Source organism: Sinocyclocheilus grahami, unplaced genomic scaffold (assembly GCF_001515645.1).
Source record: "Sinocyclocheilus grahami isolate Dianchi unplaced genomic scaffold, SAMN03320097.WGS_v1.1 scaffold1135.1, whole genome shotgun sequence".
In the NCBI taxonomy this organism is placed as follows: Eukaryota; Metazoa; Chordata; class Actinopteri; order Cypriniformes; family Cyprinidae; genus Sinocyclocheilus; species Sinocyclocheilus grahami.
Genome location: NW_015506314.1, coordinates 324089 through 331702, shown reverse-complemented (window position 1 = coordinate 331702; position 7614 = coordinate 324089). Strand labels below are relative to the sequence as shown.

The 7614-nt window shown below is 37.3% G+C and overlaps 1 long non-coding RNA gene across 1 annotated transcript; it reads right to left on the bottom strand.

Annotated features, from left to right (window-relative positions):
* Nucleotides 1-1399: 1399 nt before the first annotated feature.
* LOC107567219 (uncharacterized) lies at nt 1400-2642 on the bottom strand. Its single transcript, XR_001606609.1, has 5 exons — nt 2419-2642; nt 2239-2317; nt 1865-1902; nt 1711-1760; nt 1400-1464 (listed from the first exon to the last, which is right to left on the bottom strand). It is a non-coding gene; the product is annotated as an uncharacterized lncRNA (long non-coding RNA).
* Between the last annotated feature and the right edge of the window lie 4972 nt (nt 2643-7614).

Here is a 7614-nt window from a genome sequence, read left to right as displayed (position 1 = left end):
CTGTATATTAGTACAATATAGTATGTTTTAGTATTTATTAATATTTTGAGTTAGTTTGTATTTTCATATTTGTTGCTTTCCTTTAATTTAAATGTAGATGTGTTTAAGTATAAACTAAATTTAAATTCAAATCAAATTTGATTTCTAAACTAAATTCAAAATTTTGCGCAAGAGTTGGAGAGCTTCAGTAAGGTAAAACACTGCAGCAGATCTGTGTGTGATGCTGATCATGCGACACTGAAGCATTCTTGTGTCACAGCTGGCATCCGAGTGCTTTGAGGAGGGAGAGCGAGCGCTGCGAGAAGCCAGACAGTTGGAGGCCAAACATCAGACACGACTACGCAATTAATCTGTGAACGATTACAGACTGATGAGGCTTATCACACTCCCTAGTGTGTAGTTATCATAATCGACTGTTGAAATCCTGCCCTCTGCAGTCTGAGATTAAATGGCACGGAGGAACTATAACATTGTTCACTTTTGAAATTATTTTTATTTTCCAGGTGATGAACAATAAAAACATTGACAGCCAATCAGAATCCATCCTGCATTCAAAGCAGCAGCGTGCACTCATATTAACACAGAACATTATCGCCCACCGACTCCCTCCAATCATGTGACCCACTTGAACACCTTGCAAAATCTGCGCCGAGAAATCTTTCACCCTCACAACAAATTCACACTAATAACTATTACAATGACTGGATTAAGAAGTAAATGTGACGACTTTTACCCATAATTCTTCAATAAGCATATCAATAGATTCTTACTATTCCTACAGTGTAGCAATGGGCACAGTATACAAATGGTTTATTTGCAATCCCTGGAGTCCATTTGCTGAAATACAGTACAGCTAGTGATTTTGGGATAAATTAAATGGATTTGTCTTTTTAAACACACATATATAGCTGCATTACAAACACCGCAATTGTGCTTTGAGATAAGTCACAACAGCGGATATCTTTGATAAACAAAGATTGGTTGTGATTATATTTAGTTTTATTTGGGACTTGACTTTTTTTGCCCCATTGGTTTCCAATAGAAGGAACCATGAGAATTCACAGAATGTTTAATATGTCAAATTATCAGATGAAGTGTACCAAAATGCCTATTAAATCCACAGTAACTGTAGTCAGCCGCATAAGCCACTAACATTATTAGGAAGTCCTTTAACAACTTACACTTTGAAGTAATGCTTAGTCATCATTGCCTCCGAGCAAATATTAACCCTAAATTGGCAACATCCCACCCATACTATTGGTTTCTGGCCATTTCTCCAACAAGACAGACTTCCTGCAGGAGGAGCAGTACTTCCCAGCCACTCTGAAGAAAACCCTCACACAACACTTGACCACACAGAGACGGGAAAAACTTTGATATGATTTATTTGATATATAAACATTGTAAAGAGAAGTTTCATGCATGACGTCAACCTCCAGCATTCACAGTCACCGTGGAGCGCATCTGCAAAAATTGAAAAACGAGTCACTTCAGTTAAATTAGATTTTTTTTTTTTTTTAGTTAAAGCAAAGAATATTTAAACAAGCCTCAGACTACCAAAACTCCACACGTGTTTTCAGACAGGGATAACTTCTCTCATCATAGGCTTGAATTAATAACCTTGGGTCAGATTTTCTCTTTATAACCGACTAATCCGACCAAAAAGCATTGAATTACACCGTGAATTTATAGTAAAATAAATATACGTACAGCGCTTTATCCAAGTGAATCAGGACACTTCCTGGTGGTTTCAGCTCCATCTGTAAGAGAAAACATGCTTCAGATGGGATGTCAAAGGTTACAGAAGCCCGATCATCTCGGGAAGACGCAGCCAAACAGGTTTAAGTTTTGAAAAGAGATCTACCTGATCAGTGCTGAATCAGCATTTAGATAGACGTTCACCTGTTCAGAGACAATCACTTGATCAGAACCTGCGGTCTCCAGAACAGACCCATGCACTTTATATCTGCACGTTGTGTCTCAGAAAGATTTTGCTTTGCCATCGTCAGTTATCGCATCAGACGGCACTTCCTATACAGCAGTTTCATCACAGAACACAACTCCACGATCCATGCCTCATGCATTTGAGCAACTAACATGGTTCTAAATATAGAGTAGATCTAAAGCTTGAAATACCCCAGATTGAGTTCAGTAATAAACCATGTATAAACAAACTTAACCAAGTTGAACATCTAATGACTCAAGCTCTTAAAACGTCGTAATACACTGAAAACCCACCATTTTCATGAACTGCGCCTAATTATCACACAGTAAATCAGCCAGTAGAGAATCATGACCAAGTCACATTGACTCCAGCCTGCAGAAAGACAAAGAGAAACCCCGTGAAACACTGAACACCATTACTCAGCCTAAAATCATCGTCACATTACTAAAAACGACTTTGACCGACAGACTTACGTTTATCATGGTGGTTTGTAAGCGCTGCGATGGGATTCTCGCGTGTAATTCATCATGAACGTGCTTTATTTGAGCGGCTCTCTCCTGTATGTCTGAGGCAGCACAAACACGCACGTGCTGCGGCGAGAAAGAGAGCGAGCAGCAGAGAGCGTCCGCTTTTATAGCGCTGGAGCGACACGACCCACGTGACTAGGGCTGCGTGCCATTCGGTAGTGATCCTCCCTGTGCCCTGTTCCCTTCGAAGCTGAGTTTTTAGAGGGTTGAAAGGTGTAGCGTTCAAAACAACGGTCACTCGGAACTCACTTATTAAAGGGGTCCTATTATGCTTTTTTCACTTTTTCAACTTTAGTTAGTCTGTAATGTTGCCGTTTGAGCATAAGCAAGATCTGCAAAGTTACGAAGCTCAAAGTCCACTTCAAAAGGAGATATTTTTATTGAACAGAAATCACTTTTCAAAAACTACAACGAACGACTCGTTTGGACTACAACGCACATTTCCCGGGATTTGTGATATCACAAAGATCGACGAATGGGACGAGACCTGGTTGAGCTGCACTAGAGAAGGCTACGAGTGTTACATTTAGAGCATCGTTGCGCTCTCACACTACTTTAAATGAAGGAAATTTATTTCTAAATTTGGAAAGTAATTTGAAAAAAAAAAATGCTTTTACTTGTTTTGTTTTGTTCAATGTTTGAGGAGCTGCAGCGTGCCTACAGCAGGTATCTATCAGAGAAAAAAAGGTGGAGGATATTAAAAACAAATTTTATCCGTTTTTACTGAGGCGAATTAAGGTAAGTTGTAAACACCACATCTGCGCTTGTGTGTACGTTACATCTGCCGGCGCCGGCATTTTTCAAATTAACAACGGTTGTTCACGGCGACGCAAAGAATTGTGGGTTATCTGTAGCAGCGAAGGATACACCTCATGCATCCTCCGAAATCCTGTGAAAGAAGGTCGCATTGGAAGGTCGCATTCGGAGTGTCCTACTTGCTTTTCTGAAATGAGACAGCCTCGATGACGTATGCAGCCTTCGAATGCGACCTCCGGAGGACGCAGCCTTCTAAATGAGACACAGCTTATGCTAGCTTTCCCAAGGCAGACAAACTTAGAGTGGTTACAATCAACCGATTGTGCCAATCACAGCACACACTGGCCCAGCTAACCAATCACAGCACATTTCGTATTTCAGAAGGCGGGCCTTCATTTGATTCAGGAACTATTCCAGCCGTTCATGCCGGACTGGGGAGAGAGGTGTTGTAATAAAATATGTGGAAAATAATGTGTTTTTTCGAACAACCTAGTATGAGAGCCTGTTCTAGTACACCCCCAAAACTAAATCAAGACTTTGTTAAAGAGCATAATAGGACCCCTTTAAGACACGTATATTGTTTGGAATGATCCTACAGCATAGCTTTCATTAGTGTTCTCCTTCCAAGTGCCCTGCGAAGGCAGCATTAATGAGTTTGGCGCGCTGGAAATGCCATGTGGAAACCGTAATGCATGCTGGGAAAATAAAGCGCTTTATAAAATAAAGGTATTAGAAAAGAACAAATAAGTAATTGATCATAATAATAATAATAAACATAAAATCACATTATTGCTACGTAATTGTAATTATACATGTTAAATATATGTTAAAAATGTGATTTATTTATCCACTGCATAATTTAACATGTTTCCACCCCTTATTTAGATTTACAAAATAAAGGTCATTACAACAATGAACAACTAGTCTAAACGAGTGGGTTTTTAAAGAAAATAATAATAATTAACATGTCACATAATTACATATGGGTAATAATCATTTGTAAAAAACGAATTATGTCTAAATCTAATGTATTATGCGAGTTACACAAATGTTCCACGTTTTGATGCACAGATAGACCATATTTTCTTTCCAAAGCATTGTTTTTACAGTAATGCTAATCAATGATGATATTCTGACAAATGTGACCAGTCTGCAGCATCAAGAAGCAGAGTGAAGTGAACAAAACAAGTGTTTGAAAATGGCCGTGCTAACAATCAAGGGAAGATGAAGTTTAATCAGATGTCCAGTCTCACAAATGTTTGTTTTCACCAGTAGCGGTTTAGTAGGCTATACTGGTTTCAAACACTGAGCTTCAAACAATATCTGTTGGTTAACAAGTTAACACAATAAATCCACATAGGTATTAAGACAAGTCAACTGTATAAAGACAGAAGATTTGAACTGAGAGTTTGAGTATTTTACATAGCCTAAATGTCATCAGTTTATATATTTGTTCTCTTTCTCTTTGTGTGTTGTAGCCTAGCTATATTTAGTTCACTGTAGTCTCGCCTACATTATATTAAGATTTTTTTTTAGTAGAGCCGAAAGTCTACTTCATAACTTAAACCTTATGTAGTGCCTGCACTTTTTCTCTCCAAAAGTAATGAGTGATTAAAATGTCTTTATACTGGTGTAAACTAGAGTTGCAGGCAGTGTTCGAATTGAGGGGGGGCTGGGGGTGTCCCAGACCTCCCTTAAGCATTAAGGGACCCCCCATAACACCCAAAAAAATATACTTGGGGGGTCCCCTGGTTTTTCAATAAAACTTTAATACTTAAAATTAAGTTTTGATTGCTGTATTAAAGTTAGACCTGCTTATGTTACATCATATTTTATTTTTACTTGTTTTTACAGCGTTGCTCATTATAACCAATCACGATTCTGTTGAGCTTAGGAATGCAGTAGCCAATCAGAGGCGTTCAGACCAGTCATCACTGAAACCCCAGAGTTTTGTTCTGACTGAAACTCGTGAATTCCCTCATCATAAGCAACAAAGTGCAGATGTAGGTACGATGTAAGTTAGAGATTCATTTATCATACCGTGTATGGACAGTTTCATTGATTATAAGAGGAGTTATGAGTGCTTAAATACTAGCTAGACTGAATGCTCATTTAGAGCGTTCTTTCACTGCTGTTAGAGATTCATTTATCATACCGTGTATGGACAGTTTCATTGATTATAAGAGGAGTTATGAGTGCTTAAACACTAGCTAGACTGAATGCTCATTTAGAGCGTTCTTTCACTGCTTGATTCAGTCTAATAAAATGCATTTAGAATGCTCGCAAAATTCAAGATATGGGGGCAGAAAATGTATATATTTATATAATTTCATATACTTGTAGTTGATCAATATCACATGAAGAGTGCAATTTTTTTTGCAAAAATCACAAATGTGATCGATATTGATTTTATACAACAGTTCTATAAACAATAAGTTAATATTAAGAGACTTACGTTTTAGACACCATATTGCCTATTTCTTGCTCTATTTAAAATTGTTCCAAACAAAGCCACGGTACTGTTTTGCGTCTCTGAAAAACATGATGGTGATTCGTCCCTGAATGAATCAACCGTTTGAATGATTCGGTTCAGTCGCAATGACCCACCTACTGGCGGTTTTAATTTCACATTTTAAAGTACCTTTTTATATATATTTTTAAATAATTTCAAATATCAGTATTCAAAGTTGTATGATTAAAATATAAAAACATCATTTATGCATTTGTAACTGCAGGTTAAACATTCATGCCTTGCATTAAATAGTGTGTATTTGCATCTAAATGCCACTTCAGATGCAGCTTCTGTGTTTCCTCTGTATTGCATGAATTTTGTTGATAATGATTTAAAAAACTTGGACTAAAACATGCTTAAAAACAGCTTTTAAAAACCCATTGCAAATGTTTTATTTAAAGTATAATATAGTAAAGGCTATAAAAAGAATAAAATACCATTAAATATGAAGAGTCTGTTTAATATACGGTTTTTAAAATATTTTATATTAATTTGTTTTGTTTGTTTTATGTAGAGCTTGTAAATAGAGTTCAGTAAGATACTATTAACTACCAGTGTTGGGGGTAGTAACGCATTACAAGTAACGCGAGTTACGTAATCAGATTACTTTTTTAAGTAACTAGTAAAGTAACGCATTACTTTTTAATTTAAAAGACAATATCTGAGTTACTTTTTCAAAAAAGTAACGCCAGTTACTTTGTTTTCCCATTTAGTGACTGACAGCTCTCCTGTCCCCATATTGGGAGAAATCGGGAGTACAGAGGCGTTGTGTGTGCGCTGTGTGAACATGATGCTACTGTAGTTCTAGACTAAATGTGAATGTGCATTAATTCATCCCACTCACAAAAAACGATTTAGTATTCGTCAAAATGAATTAAAACAGTGAAATGCAAACCCAGAATATGATGCAAACCTGCAATAATTAAATATGTTAAATAACACAAATGTATCTAATCCCATTTTATTAACCAATATCTTTGCTGCTGACCTTTGATGATCCAGTTCAACCGTACTAATAAGCAAAAATGACTTTAGAGAAACTAACAATTGTGCTTCATTGTTTTTTTTATTGCTGAAGAATGTTTCTGTTCCTGCGTTCTACTGTACAGACGTGAATTTACTTTTGCTTCAGCCTGAGGTTTATTCATTACACTTTTTGGTGTGAAAGGGCTTTTATATTTGCTATAAATAGAACATCTTATATTAAAAACAATCAAGCCCTGCTCATATTTAAAAAGTTACGCGAAAGTAACGTAACGCATTACTTTCCATAAAAAGTAACTAAGTAACGTAATTAGTTACTTTTTTAGGGAGTAACGCAATATTGTAATGCATTACTTTTAAAAGTAACTTTCCCCAACACTGTTAACTACTAATCATCCTTTTAATTACACAAATGTCTCGTTAAAAATGTCTACAAACTGATCCGATATCAGGAAAAACCATAGACGCTGGTTCAATAGTTCGCCGCTGGGGGGGCGATTTCAGTGAACTTGCATTATTTTCGGGTTCACAGAGATCGCCCACCCCAGCGGCAAACCATTGAAATTTCGAAACGTTTCGAAACAGTTATGACGTAATGAAGCCTCAGTTTACTGAAATCATGGCTGCGCCTGAAAGCTCTAAAATGCTGCCTCCGGAGGCAGCATTCGAAGGCATCTAGGCATGTCCGAATCCAAATTCTGCTTCACTTCCTGTCTCTGGAGATACCTTCTTCTGACTGAATTTTGAAGGCAGCATAACTCCAGCCCTATCGTTTGTTTGCCAACCGCCATAAAACTCCAAAAGAAGGAGAAGAAGAAGAAGAAGAAGGCAGCATAGATGTATCTTTTGCTGCCTTTGATATCCCACAATCCTGTGCGTTCCATTCCGTG